General features: G+C 27.9%; 1 protein-coding gene across 8 annotated transcripts in view; it reads left to right on the top strand.

Annotated features, from left to right (window-relative positions):
• LOC127283192 (tubulin monoglutamylase TTLL4-like) overlaps positions 1-13,814 on the top strand; it is a 182,346-nt gene that overhangs the window by 72,006 nt on the left and 96,526 nt on the right. The gene's annotated exons all lie outside the window — the stretch shown is intronic.

Consider the following 13,814-nt stretch of genomic DNA (forward strand, 5'->3'; position numbering starts at 1 on the left):
TTAAAAAATTTATCTGAGTGTAGCTCAGCATCCGCTGGACCAATCAAAAAGTGCGCCATACATTTTTTGTTCGAGACTTTTTGCTAAATTTTTTGGCATTACTCCCAAACAATTATCGCGCGAATTTAATTTTTGGAAAATTTTTCCAAAATTATTTTAAGTGTAGCTCAGCATCCTCTGGACCAATCAAAAAGTGTATTATATATTTTTTGTTCGATATTTTTGACTATTTTATTGGTTGTATTAAAATAAAAATAAATAGTCTCGACAACTGTTTCGCTCTCGAACATGTGGTATGACCCGAAAAAATCTATTAAACTATTTTGGTTGTGAGCAAAGTGATTCTTGAATATAAATACACCATATTCAATTTTGACTCCATATACCCTCTGTTGTTACCTATTTTCAATTTCAATCCGTATGTATATTATTATTGAAGAAAATTGTGTTGCAAAGCCAATCGTCAAATCGGATAATTCTAATCTGGCCCAATTTGAATTTTAATCTAATTCTTATTTGGACTAATTTTTTTGTACCTATTTTTTCTTCTACTACTTCTTATATTTGGCATAATTGTCATTTTTCCTATTCGTCATCTAGCCTAATATTCGGCCTAATATTTATATTAATGAGAAAGCCAAATTCTTATTTCGTCCAATTCTTATGTAACCTAGTTCGTATTTAACCCAATTCTGATTGGCCTAACATTTAATTGACCTAATTCTTATTCGTCCGAATCATTATCTGGAACAATTTTTATTTAGCCGAATCTTTATTTGATACAACGGGAAACAAAATGACTAGTTATTCTAATTCAACCTAATATTTATTTGTCCTAAGTCGTTGCGGCATAATAATTATTTAACCATGGTAACGGTTGACATGGAAACCATTTTTGAAAAATTGAAACTAAAAATTAAAAAATAATTTACTGTCAGTTTATTTTCCGTTTTGCATATAAATTTTTTATTTTTATCTTAACCCGGAGATTTTATTTCTCAAGACAAGTTGTTTTATGGGCGTGCGCGCACTGTATTTGTGAATTTGCCACAAATCGTATGGCGAAATGACGGGTTTTTCCATATGTGTGTGTGTTGTTGCATGTGTGCTTCCTTATAAAATCATATTTCTTATGGATTCCGTGAAATTTAAGATATATCGAATGGGTGTCTTGGACCGAGGCGAATTTTAAATGACGCGCGCGTCCCTTAAAGAGTTTCCTGTATGTATGTGTGTGTGTGTAATATAGCCCCCGGAGCCATCAGTAGCGTGGGTCGATAGGAGTCATTTGTCAAGAAAAAGAGGAAAAAATTTTTTTTTTTATATATAATCGCCTCTCTCTTGGAGGACACAAGAAACATAACAATGGATGAAATAGGCGCATGGGTCCACTGGACAGGAAATATGAAACCGGATGCAAGGAGAGGGATTACAGATTTGTCCGAGATTTTTTTTCTACGAAGGATATACATATCTTGACCCCGCTGTCCCTATCCAAGTAAAAAAAAATTACCGTATTATAATAAAATCGTAAGCGTATAAAAAATTTCGAATAAAATACGTTTCCTGTCCGGCAAAAGGATCGATTGAAAAATAAGAATTGGGATTAGGAAGGGGGCAGGGGATGATAATATTATTAAAATTCCGAACTTTAAAATGGTCTGTCTCTCTTTTTTTTCTTATCTTCTTGGATATATCCTTCTTTTGGTCCTTTCCGTGCGCCACTTATATCTCGGGGTGAGAGCGAAAGAAAGAGAGAGAGAGAGAGAAAAAAAGGAAAAAAAATTACCTCGCGGCGGCAGGTGCGCGTGGATAATATTTCGCAAAATAATCTCGGAACGAGAGTAACGACGGCAGTCGAGTCGGCAAAAAGGAGGATCACTTTATTGGGAATTAAGGAGGTTAGTAGAAAGAAGGTGCAGAATGTTCAACAGGTTCGCTCCTGTCAGACTTGCGACTTTTACTTTTTTATTTATTTATTTTTTTAAGTCCTGCTTTTTTTCGCGTCAAGTATTATCTGGGCGCATTTGATCAGATCAATATTCTTTTTTTGCCCCTCACACGTTTAAAATAAATATATATACACATTTAATATTTATCTTTCAAACATTTTTTTTTTATAAAACAACGATCGAAATATCCATAAATTTATTTGTAAAGTAAATTTAATTTAATTTTTTTTAAATTAATTAATTCTAATTCTCGTGTGACATAATTTTCTTTTATTTAAATACTGATACTAATTTGGCTTAATTTTTATTTTACTTATTTTTATTTTGCCCTAATTATTTGTGCTAAATGTAATGCAGCTTAATGAGTATAACTATTAGGCTACATAATAATTAGGTTAAATAGGAATTCGGTTAAATTATTATTTGGCTAAATAGGAATTGGATTAAATAAATATTAGGCTACATAGGAATTAAATTAAATAGGAATTCGGTTAGATAAATATTAGGCTAAGAAGGAATTAGGTTAAATGAATATTTGGCTAAAAAGGAATTAGATTAAGTAGCAATTCGGTTAAATAAATATTAAGTTTAATAGGAATTCGGTTAAATTATTATTTGGCTAAATAGAAATTAGGATAAATAAATATTTGATTAAATAAGAAGAAGATTATATAAATATTAAATAACAAAAAATTTAGCTATGTAATTTAAATTGACACGTCTCAAATTTTTATAAGTATATGGCGAGGAAAAAAAGGATTTTGTTTCGAGATTATTGAAATTGAACATTATTGCTTTTATAGGATATATTTAATAATCATTTTCGTATATATAATACGATATTCCGGAAAGAGGGACTTATTTTTATTAAATTATATACACACACATATATGTATATAGTATAATATATTGGTTACCCATTTAACGACCTCCCGTATGCATCGAAATTCGAATGCAATCATCTCAACACTAAATTCATCCCTAATATTAAATTTCAATGAAAAAGTGACGTTCATGAAAAAAGAGAGAAAGTGAGAGAGAAACCCTTTTCTTCTCCGATTGCAATTGGTGTATAAATATCAGGTTTCTGACTCCCCCCCCCCCTTCACTGTGTGATATAATTAATCGAGCCAAATCCCATTTAAGGATTCAATTCCCAAAAATCTTTTGTTCGAATTTATATATAATAAATTAATAATGAAAAAAGAAAAGGAAGGGAAAACAAAGAGTAATAACCGTTAATATAATTAAGAACTTTTTTTTCGTAATAAATTCTGGTACGGGAGTGTGTGTTTCTGAACATAAATTTGAATTTCATCTCAAGATGTAAAGGGGAGATCAGTCTTTAAAATATTGCCCTTTAGTGTCAAAGATCAAATCCCCAATCTTTAAAAATGGTTGGTCCTGTATTTTTTTTTCTCTAATTGGAAGTCGCAGTAATTCGTTAAAAAAAAAGTCAAAATGAATAATTATTTTTTTTCACTAAATTAATTGATTCAAAAAGTTTATTTACGTTTTAATTAGTTAATTAATTAATTAATTTATTTATTTATAAAAATACTCGGGCTGAAAGAGCCAATACGTAATTTGTTAATAAAAAAAGAAAATTATAAATTGTTTATTTTTTTAAACTAATTTTAAAAAAAAAATTTTTTTGTTTATAATCTAAATGTTTACTAAGTTAAAAAATCAAAATTGAACGTACTATAATAAATTTAAAAAAAATATTTTGAATAATTATCATTAAATTTATGTCATTTCGGAAAAGAAAAAGTCATTTATTATTTTTTGAAATGAAATGATTGTTACGTATTTTTTTTTATGTTCCCGGAAAAATTGCCTGCTTATTATTCCAGAGTCGTTGAAAGATGACTTAAATCAAATTATCCTGTTAAATAGCATATAGAAAACGACAAAAACGTTTTTTTTTATTTTTTTTTTTTTTTTCGTTAAATATGATACTAGGATTGATATTCGAATGGAAATGAGAGGGCGGAGAAGTTGAAATCCGTAAAACGAAGTGACAAGTTGGTAAGAGGGGCGTGGTAAACGAAAAAATGACCCCAAGGATTTAGGAAAATCGTTTTCACTCCCAATATTTATGTGATCGTCGCAATATATTCATTTTTTTCGGTTTAAAAAATAAAAATATATTCAAAAACTCGTTTTCATGCATAAGAGTCGCCAAACTATTTATGTAAATCTAAAAAAAATATTTCTCTAAATCAAATTTTATCTTATTTCTGTGAAATGAAATATATCTCTTTTTCTCGCGTCTAAATGCTATTATTGAAAACAATAATCAACTTTGGAATTAATAATTAATTACAAATTAAATCAGACGTTTTTTCAATATTTAGAGAAATTATTTTTTTCGAGAATTAAATTATTATTATATAATTGGGATATTAATTTTTCTTTACTATTTTTAAAAGTTAACTTTTTTTTCTATTTGGTGAAAAAAAAATTGCGGAACGACTGAAAAATGCTACTTAATCCAGAAAAAAAAATTAACTTCCCTAAAAATTGGGGGGAAAAAAAATTTTATATCGGATTTACACCTGTAATCAGGTGCTCGTCTTTTGTGGGCTAAAGCCCTAAAAACTTTCAGTAAAAAATGCTTGAAGCGTTCTATTTCAATTCAATGATGCCCTCTAACAATCTTGTCACGACAACCCTAATCTGCCACAGGCATTTTTTTTCGTTTTTTTTTTTAATGATTTTTTCGAAATTTTTTTTTAATATCAGATTCTCACATTTCCCACGATATCACGTGTGCCGATGCACGTGGTCAGTTTTTTTTTGCCCAGCTAGTCCCTTTTTTTTATTTCTTCGTTTTAAAAAGGAATATAGACGAGAAAGATTAGCTATTAATAGATTTGTGAGCGTGCTCAGGGCAAAATAAAGGATCCCCCTAATAATAAAAAATGTAGTTCCCCTCTGGCGCGCATATCTTTCAAAATTTTTCAACTTTTTTTTTCCTCTTCTTTTTTTGAGGGGGCGGGAAGAAAAGCACATTAGTCGGCAACGACGCGAGATTAGTAAGCAATCGTCGAGGACTGAAATTTCGGTTTAGGGGAATTAACGAGAAGAGAAAAAAAAGGGGGAGCTACTGTTATGGTCGTTTAAATTTTTAGTATATACATATATAGAGTTCAAAAGAGTGTCAATATGTTTTCAAAGCAAGATACATATGTATAATGACTTTTGGATTTTTTTTCCCTCGAGTTTATTGAATTTTTTTCCCTTCTTTTTAAAAATATAATTGACTTCCTGATTTGTCAGCTAATTGGTAGTTTTTTACTAAATAATAATTAGCAGTCCTTACTAGGGAAAAATGATAATATTCTCTAAATCTGAATTAGTAACTGAAAATAAAAATTTTTGATTTAAATATTTATTAACAAATAAATATTAACTTGGACCAAATAATTTTTAATGGTATTTGTCTCAAGTACAGAAATTATTGGTACAAATAAAGTTTATTTATCAATTATTTGGTTTTAAAAAATTATTTGGTTCATGTAAATAAATACAAAATATGCAAATTGACTGCCTGTTATGAATTTTATAAACCGCATGTATCTCAAAAGAAATGTAAAGCAATTTTGACATTTTGATCGTGGCAGATGGTGATTCTTAAACGGAAACATTTAACATTCGAGAAGATAAATAATTTCTTTTTTTTCACCCCGTGACAAGTATAGGAGAAGGACCACTGTTTCTCTCGAATGGTCAGTGATGGCATGTGCGCTAAAAATTCAAGTTCGAAAAAGGCCGAGACGATGAGGAGAGAGAGAGAAAAAAAAAGATCCCCCGCATGTTGGTAATGCGAACCACACGTGGTTGTAAACTGAAACGATCTTTCGCCCTCGACAAATATATATATATTGCGAGTATGGGGCCAATGTTGTAAAAGAGGGTATATAAGAGAAGAAGTTGTATCATTTGTATATAGACACACAAATACACTAACACCATATTGTGCCAGACACTTGTACGCGAAAAGGAAAAGAGATTTCAAGACGCGTCGGATTTATCCCTCTCTTTTGAGTATAAGCTTGTTTCGTTATATATATATATATATATATATATAGAGCGTTGAAAACATTCAAGACTTTAAGCGGAAGCTCGAATTTCGTCACCATCATTATTCTTCAATGAAGGACTATTCGTCTTTGTCGTATTACAAAAAAGTGGGTAACCATACATTGAAAAATCAAACGAAGAAGATTAATTATAATGCCTTCGATAATATGGAATTAGGGGAGCAGACTAATTTATCTAATGATGGAAAAATGTCGTGTTTTTAACGATATGCCAAGCAAAAACGTTCGAAATTTTGTATAATGTTGCGTCAATATAAAATTTGTTCTTGTATAGTGTTTTTCTTTTGGGATTTTGGTCTTCTTTTCCAAATATTCCTAAATGGTACTTGATTTATGCTTCATTGATTTTTTTGGATCCAAATTGTAAAATTATTCAGATTTTTGCAATCCAATTAGGAAAACATCCGTTAGATATTATTCGCTAATCAAAATTTGGTTCAAAATTAATTATGATGCTTCAAAATGTTTTGTTTACAGTTGCTTTTGTAATTTGGGTATTAAATCAAAATATATTTGTATAGGTAAAATAATCCAATTGGAAATACTTTTGGATACAATAGTTCTTCTTTAAATGATCTCAAAAAATTCTATTTAAAACATCTGTGCCTCTTAAAATATTGGAAAAGTAAAAACTTAATTTTCAAATAATTAAAAATTAGTTATCAGATTTTATTGATCCGTTGGGTGTTTCTTTCTTTTTCATGGGTGGAGTTTTAAGGGCGTATGTACATAAACAGTGTGTTTTTTGGGGCAGGTTATTTCTCCTTCTGTATGGAGAGCAAGAGAAAATAAAAGAATCGGAGACCTGTTAGGAAAGTTTCCTTATAGGGTCGATTCATTCTGAACTTGAATGGAATTTGCCAAACAATAGACCTCAATCGCCTGTTATAATGATGAATGAATGGACCTTTTTTTTCCTTTTCTTTAAATTAAAATTAATTGGAAACTTTCTTGTGAATTCATTTGAATGTGTAATTGATACGAATTCATTAAAATCCGTATACTCTTACGTTTCTTTTTCAATTTTTATTTTATGTATTTTGTTTTAACAGTTTTATGGATTTTGTTTAACATTTTTATGTTCCCTTTAATATCAATTCGGAGGGTAACTAATTATCAATGAAGTGATATAATGATCCTGTATCTAGTGGAGAATAAAAAATGTTCTTTCATTTTGAACAACGATTTTTCTTTCAAATTTAATTACCACCTGAAACCTATAATCTTGATCCACTATATCGAATTTAGAGACTATACGTGACCGAGTGACAAATTCAAACATTACCTAAAATGATACTTTGATTTTTATCAAAAAGTCCCTAAAGATTTCATCATCAAAAGCTTTTCATTTTATTCCCCCCAGGTTCTTTTTTAACATCACACCGTCACAATTATAATCCATAATCGGATCTACCGATCTGTCGCTTTTTTTCCATCTTCCAAATTAGTGTCTCAAGTTTCATTTTTCCCCTAATAATAATTGATATCTGATGAATATTTTACTATAGGGACAAAAATAATGTTTTGGTATTCTGACTAAAAATTCAGATTTAGTTAATTTTTGGTAAGAAAATATTGAAACCAAATAATTGAATATAAACTGTATTTGAACCAATAATTTCTATGTTTGAAACAAATATCTAAAATAATTATTTGATAACAGATTAGAATGAAATAAATGTAGTAATTGGATTGGTTAATAATTCTTCTAATTGTATTCTTTGAATTAATTTGTTTTCTATTTATCATCATCATCCTGTCTAATGTTGTCAGATCATTTCCTTGAAAAATATTTCTATACAAGATACTCTCGAAGTATCGTCACATCAAAAGAGTGGAGAGTGGAAAAGAAGTAATAGTGAAGAGTGGTAGCTCGAAGATACAAATATTTCTATCATTCACAGCATCTTCACAATACTAAGAACGAACAATAGAGATCTTCTTCATTGGCTGAGTTTCTTATTGTATATTCACTCTCCTTATGTTCCATAGGCGCAGATTTCCGGAAGATGATCTTCTTCTTCTCTTGAAGAAGTTTAACAAAAATGATTCTTTTTTTTTTTTTTTTGACTTTTTCTTGTGTGATATTTACCCGACGCCATTGCACCATTATCCACTTAGTATAGGTTTTTGAGCCCCCTCGTTTTATGTATGGTTGAGATCATGGATATATAGAACCATAAGAACTGTTGGGCTGGTTTCTTCTGTGTGCGCTTTTTTTTCTCTGGTTAGATTTACGATTTCTTGGTGCACGTGTTCACAAAGGATCAGTACGCATCAAAGGCGTCCCGAGGCATTCGGTTTTAGTTCATGTTCTCTCCTTTAACCCGAGTGTGCGGGAAGGGGATGATGCGCTTTGTATACACACGAGAATTGGCTCTGTGGAATAATAATAATAATAATACGTGGGAGGAGGGTGATTGTTAATAAAAGGCTAGACACCGAAGAGATGTTACATTCACCTTTTTTTCATATATATATATTATATTATTATATATATTATACAATATATGAACGAAGAAAAAAGTAGAGAAAAATCGATACGTAAGTGGGAAGGATGTTCGTTGAATATTGTATAAGCCTCTTCTTTTATTCAAGGCTTTCGATATTTATAAGAAGTAAAAATTGAAAAATGGAATCTTTTTAAAAACCATTCAAATAATCTTGACTTGTAACTTATATTACAATTGTAGTCTATTTTGTGTTATTTATTTCTTCCACTGAATTTTTTTTCATAATTTATCAGTTTGCTTTTAACTTATTGCGAATTTAATTTCTTTACGAATTTTAACATGAAAATTCCTAAATGAGTTTCAATTTGATAGAAAAATTTTTTTTTTGCCATATTGGATCCGACATTTTGAATTTTGAAACTTTTCGCTGTTCTAGGTAAATTTTTTCCTCTATACAATTTTCAGTTCATTTGATGGCTATTTTATTTAAATGTAATTTTTTTCCCCTCTTTAAAAAAAGACATCTTTTTCTTTGAATTAATTTTTTTTTTGGAAATTGAAGAAAATTCTTTCGAATTTTTTTAATTTTAAGAAAATGTTTGGAAAAACTTTTTTTAATTCAATAGTTGTATTATTGAATTTTATGATCAAGTTGAATGAGATTTTTATCGAAAAATAATTTATATCTCTTTGTAAAAGTTTTATACTCTATTTTCGGTATAATAAAAAATTTTCTCCATTTTCTTCTATAAATAGATTCTTTACTGAGGTTTTATTACTCTAGTAAAAGAATTCAATCACTTGAAAAGTATTTTTTAAAACCGCTTTTTAATAAATTCCAAAGATTTTCGATTTGAAAAAGAAAATAAATATATTATTTGGAACTCATCAAATCTCAAAAGTGACTCTGCTAAATTGCCGAAGAATTTTCTTCAGTACTCTATTGAAATTTAGTCAAGTAGATACTTTACGATCTTCATTGAATAAATCGAATCAGTCCTGCTAAAATTTTCAAAAAAAAAAAAAACGCAAAGTTTTCTCACCTGCCACTTGACTGAACAACAATAATCAGGAATTATTTTTTTTTTCAACGTTTTCAAATTTGACTTAATATGTCTATTATGGAAGCTAAATAAGCTTCCTTTGACATCACCTGGTAGCACGGGAGAATATTCGATTTTATTCACAGTTCATATAAGGATCCTTTTATTTCGAAAATATTTTTCATCTCTCTACGGTTAAGAATAACACTCATCGTTGGCGAATCATCGTCAAGTCAGTTAATAATAATAAAAAGGAAAAAAACCTTTTTTTTCCCTCCGCCTCTCCTCGAAAAAAGAAAAAAAAAAATCATTTCACCCGCGCGCGCTCGCGAGTTTCTCTTTTGAATTTGTGATTTGAGCCGTGAAGGCGCGTTCTTAAAATCTCCTTCTTCGAGCCTAAATGGCGTCAAATAATACAATAATTGTCCCTTTTAGGAGTCGAAAAGGTACATTTTTCAGAAATTTGTCCCTCGTATGTTATTGTCCTGAGAGTGTGTGTGTGTGTTCTATGACGAAGGACTTTAGTCGACTTCCAAAGTGGTTTCAAATTTCATTGGCGTAGAATAATTTTCAAAGTTGTTCAAAATTTTTGTTTATTCTTGGTTAAAAAAACATACGCTCAAAAACAATTTTTTATTTTATAATAGTCAAGTAACGTAATATTTGAAACAAATAAATTTTTTTTTTGCGATGTAGTATTTATTTTATTTTAATTTTTTTTTATTACTAAGTATGATTAAATTTTTATTTTTTTATAATTTATAATTTATATTAAAATAATAATTAGTAATAAATAATAAAATAACAATATAATAAATAATTAATAATAAAAAAATTATTATAAAAATTAATAAACAAATTGAATAGAAGCAAACTTTATTTTTTTTATAATTCATCATTAATAAATAATAAATTTTAAATATAAAAATAATAAAATTTATATTAGTGCTATTTAAAAATTTAACGACTAAAAATATTGAACAAATTATGTGTTATTTATTTGATTTTATTAGTTTTTTGACTTTTTGAAGTGTGAATGCTGCGCCAATGTCATAAAGAAAAGATCACATATACAATGGATGAGGTCTGTCTATATTGGCCCATTGTATGGAACAAGTCGAAATAACTTGAAAATCACTCCATAATACTATATATGTATGACAAAAGCAGAGAGGTTTTCTTTAAGAACTCGAACCTTAGGTGCCATCATATCAAGAGTGTTTAAAATAGTTTAAATGCATTCATTCGTATTATATGTCAAAAAGTGAAAAGTGAAGAGAATCGCCACCACACTTCTTCTTCTTCTTCTTAACAATATAAATACTACCTATATTCCTGAATTTGACGTTTTGTGTTCCATCATTTGCGCAAAAAAATATTCTCTTCGCTTCTTTTCTTTTTTCCAAGAAGTTTAGTTAAATGGGTTTTATTATTATAGTTATTCTTGTATAGAAGAGAGAGAGCAAGTAGCAAAAGTCGGTGAAAAAGTTTCTTTTAAAGGCGCCAATTTCTTTGAACCAATAAAATAGTTTTCTTCAGTTAAAGAAATATTTTTTTTCAATTCATTTTTCGAGTTTTTCTTCTTAAAAAATCAGTGGCAATTTTGTATATAATTCGTTTCATTTTTTTTTCTTATAGAAATTTTGGCAAATTTTAAACAGTAGTTATTGAGGTAGAAAGAGAGAGGAAATACACTCTAATATTGAGAATAATTTGAATTTTTTCTATTCTAGTGAAAAAAAAATGTTTTAATTATATTTATTTAAGATTTTTTTTATTAAAAATTAATTTTTTTATATATTTATATTTTAATTATTATACTTATTTCAATCCCTCGAAATAAAGGTGAAATTGCATATTATCGAATTTCACAAAGTAAGCATATATAATATATATATCTTTGAAAGTTTATCCCACTTTCCTTTTAAAACCTCAGCTGTGTATAATATTAAAATTAAAAAAGAATTCTCCTTGGAGCTACAAATTATTATTATATACGAAGTCTTGGATCGATCATCATCAGTGGCAATTTAAAATATATATATATATATTTTTTTTTTTAAATTTTTGGCCCCAAAATTTCGTTACGGATTCCACAAAGATGTTATCTTTCATTATATATATTTATATATTTATACGATTAAGGTTAAAATGAAAAAATGTTGTTCCTTACTTTATGGAAAGTATAATAATCGACATATATATGAAAGTTATTTAATCATAATATGTGTGTATGTGTGTGATACTCCAAACAATTTAAGACGTTTCATCGCTAATTGAATTCACGACCGTATTATTTTAGGTCTTTTAAAGATATTGACTTTTTATGATACACGCCGAGAATTAAGCTTTTCAGTGTATAAACAGGGAGTCATTGAAATCTTACTTAATTGGTTATATTAAGACGGTCAACCCATTTTAACACCTGTGTAAAATTTTTTCCCCCCTTTTTTTTTATTAAATTCCAGTTTTAAAGTGTAATATAAATATTATTTACACACTTTAAATGTTTTATTAATTATTATTTTTTTTCATTAAGTATTTAATTATTATGTTTTATTGAGGTATTTAATTATTTAATTAGTAATTTGCACAAAATTTAGTTATTTAATCTACACTGAAGAAAAAAATTTATTTGATTCAAATAATTACTTGGCTGGTATCAAATAAATATTTATTTGGACCAATTAATTTTTATTTTAATCAATTAAACTGTATTCGAATAAATAATTTTTTTTGCCAATGGTATAAATTTCCCACTGGGTGTTGTAATTTTATTATTCTATGTTATAAATGTTGTGTTGTAATTGTTGGGTAATATTTTTTTTGTTTTAAAAATGTAAAAATTAGATTAAAAAAAAGGGATATAATCAGCGAGCAAAAAAAATCTGTTTTTTTTTTTACTTAGAAAAAATTGACAGTTTCATTTCGAGGATGAATGTGAAAAAAAATTGATGCTCAAGGATCAGATTACTAACATTAACCATGATTATATGGGCAGCCATAACTACCTGAAACTTTTTTATTATGCACCATTTTTTTTTTTTTTTTTTTTTTTGATTGAATACAGTTTTTCCATTTAGATAACTATCGGTCTAATGTTCGCGGATTGAAAAAACTTATACAGTCGACTGATCCGCACACACAATTTCTCTCTCTAATTTCTATCATCTCAAAACGCAAGAAGCGTTTTTCTATTTTTTTTCTGATCTGAGAATGTGCAATATGACACCACCTTAGGCACTCTATTGAAAATATATATCCTAGCTCGAAAAGATCTAATACCACACAAAAGGAATTCTTCTTCCAATATGAACGTTTGGCTCGTCCCCCTAATCTTCGACCAAAGTGGCGGGTATTGGGTTACGTTTTCGAAACGTTTCGAAAATATTGTCAAATATTTGACGCTCTGTTAAAAAAAAAAAAATAGAAAAATCACTCCCTCAATAATATCCCTTTCACATTGGAATTTGGATAAAAAAAAATCGGTGTAAGAAAAAAGATTTGCAAATAAAATATCGTTTGGTTGAGAAAAAAATTACATTATTTAGACAAAAAAAATTATTTAGGCAATTAGGAAAATAATTCGATTGTCTCGGATCGAATTATTTTTCGTCAATCAACAATTTTTTTTGTAACACAACAAAAAGGATAAAATTTATTTAAGAAAATAATATTTGCATCATTTTAATTAATAGTAAACTAAATATTTTTTTGAGTTTCAGCATTGTTATATAAAATTAGAATTTTAAATAAGTTAAAAGTTAAAAAAATTATTTCTCTATTCTGTTACAAATTTTTTTTTTAAATTCTATGTTCAGATTAGAATGGCGCCATCTATTGGGAAAACTTCGAAGCTATTGCTTAGGAGGGTTAAAAAATCGGTTCCTAGATGGGGTAAAAATCCTAAAAAAAAATATTCCCTTGATTAGTATTACCCTTAATTACTATTTTTATAAAAGTAAACAAATTTTTAAATTAACTTTTGTTACTTTTTTTACTTCAATATTAATTTTTAAATATTAATTAACAAATTAAGCCTTTAGACTTTAAATTAGAAGAATTTCATTTATAATAATTTTTTAATATTACTAATTAAATTAATTATTTTTATTATGATTTTCTCATTCATATAATTTTATTTATTTATTTATATCATAGAAATTGTAATATTTTGTTCTTTTAAAATTAAAAAACAAATTTAAATTATTCTTTTTTTTAAATAGATTAAAATTTTAATTATTTATTGAAAAACAA

The sequence above is a fragment of the Leptopilina boulardi genome, unplaced genomic scaffold (genome assembly GCF_019393585.1).
Source record: "Leptopilina boulardi isolate dan_hultmark-lab unplaced genomic scaffold, ZJU_Lbou_2.1 LbouV2_31, whole genome shotgun sequence".
NCBI lineage: Eukaryota > Metazoa > Arthropoda > Insecta > Hymenoptera > Figitidae > Leptopilina > Leptopilina boulardi.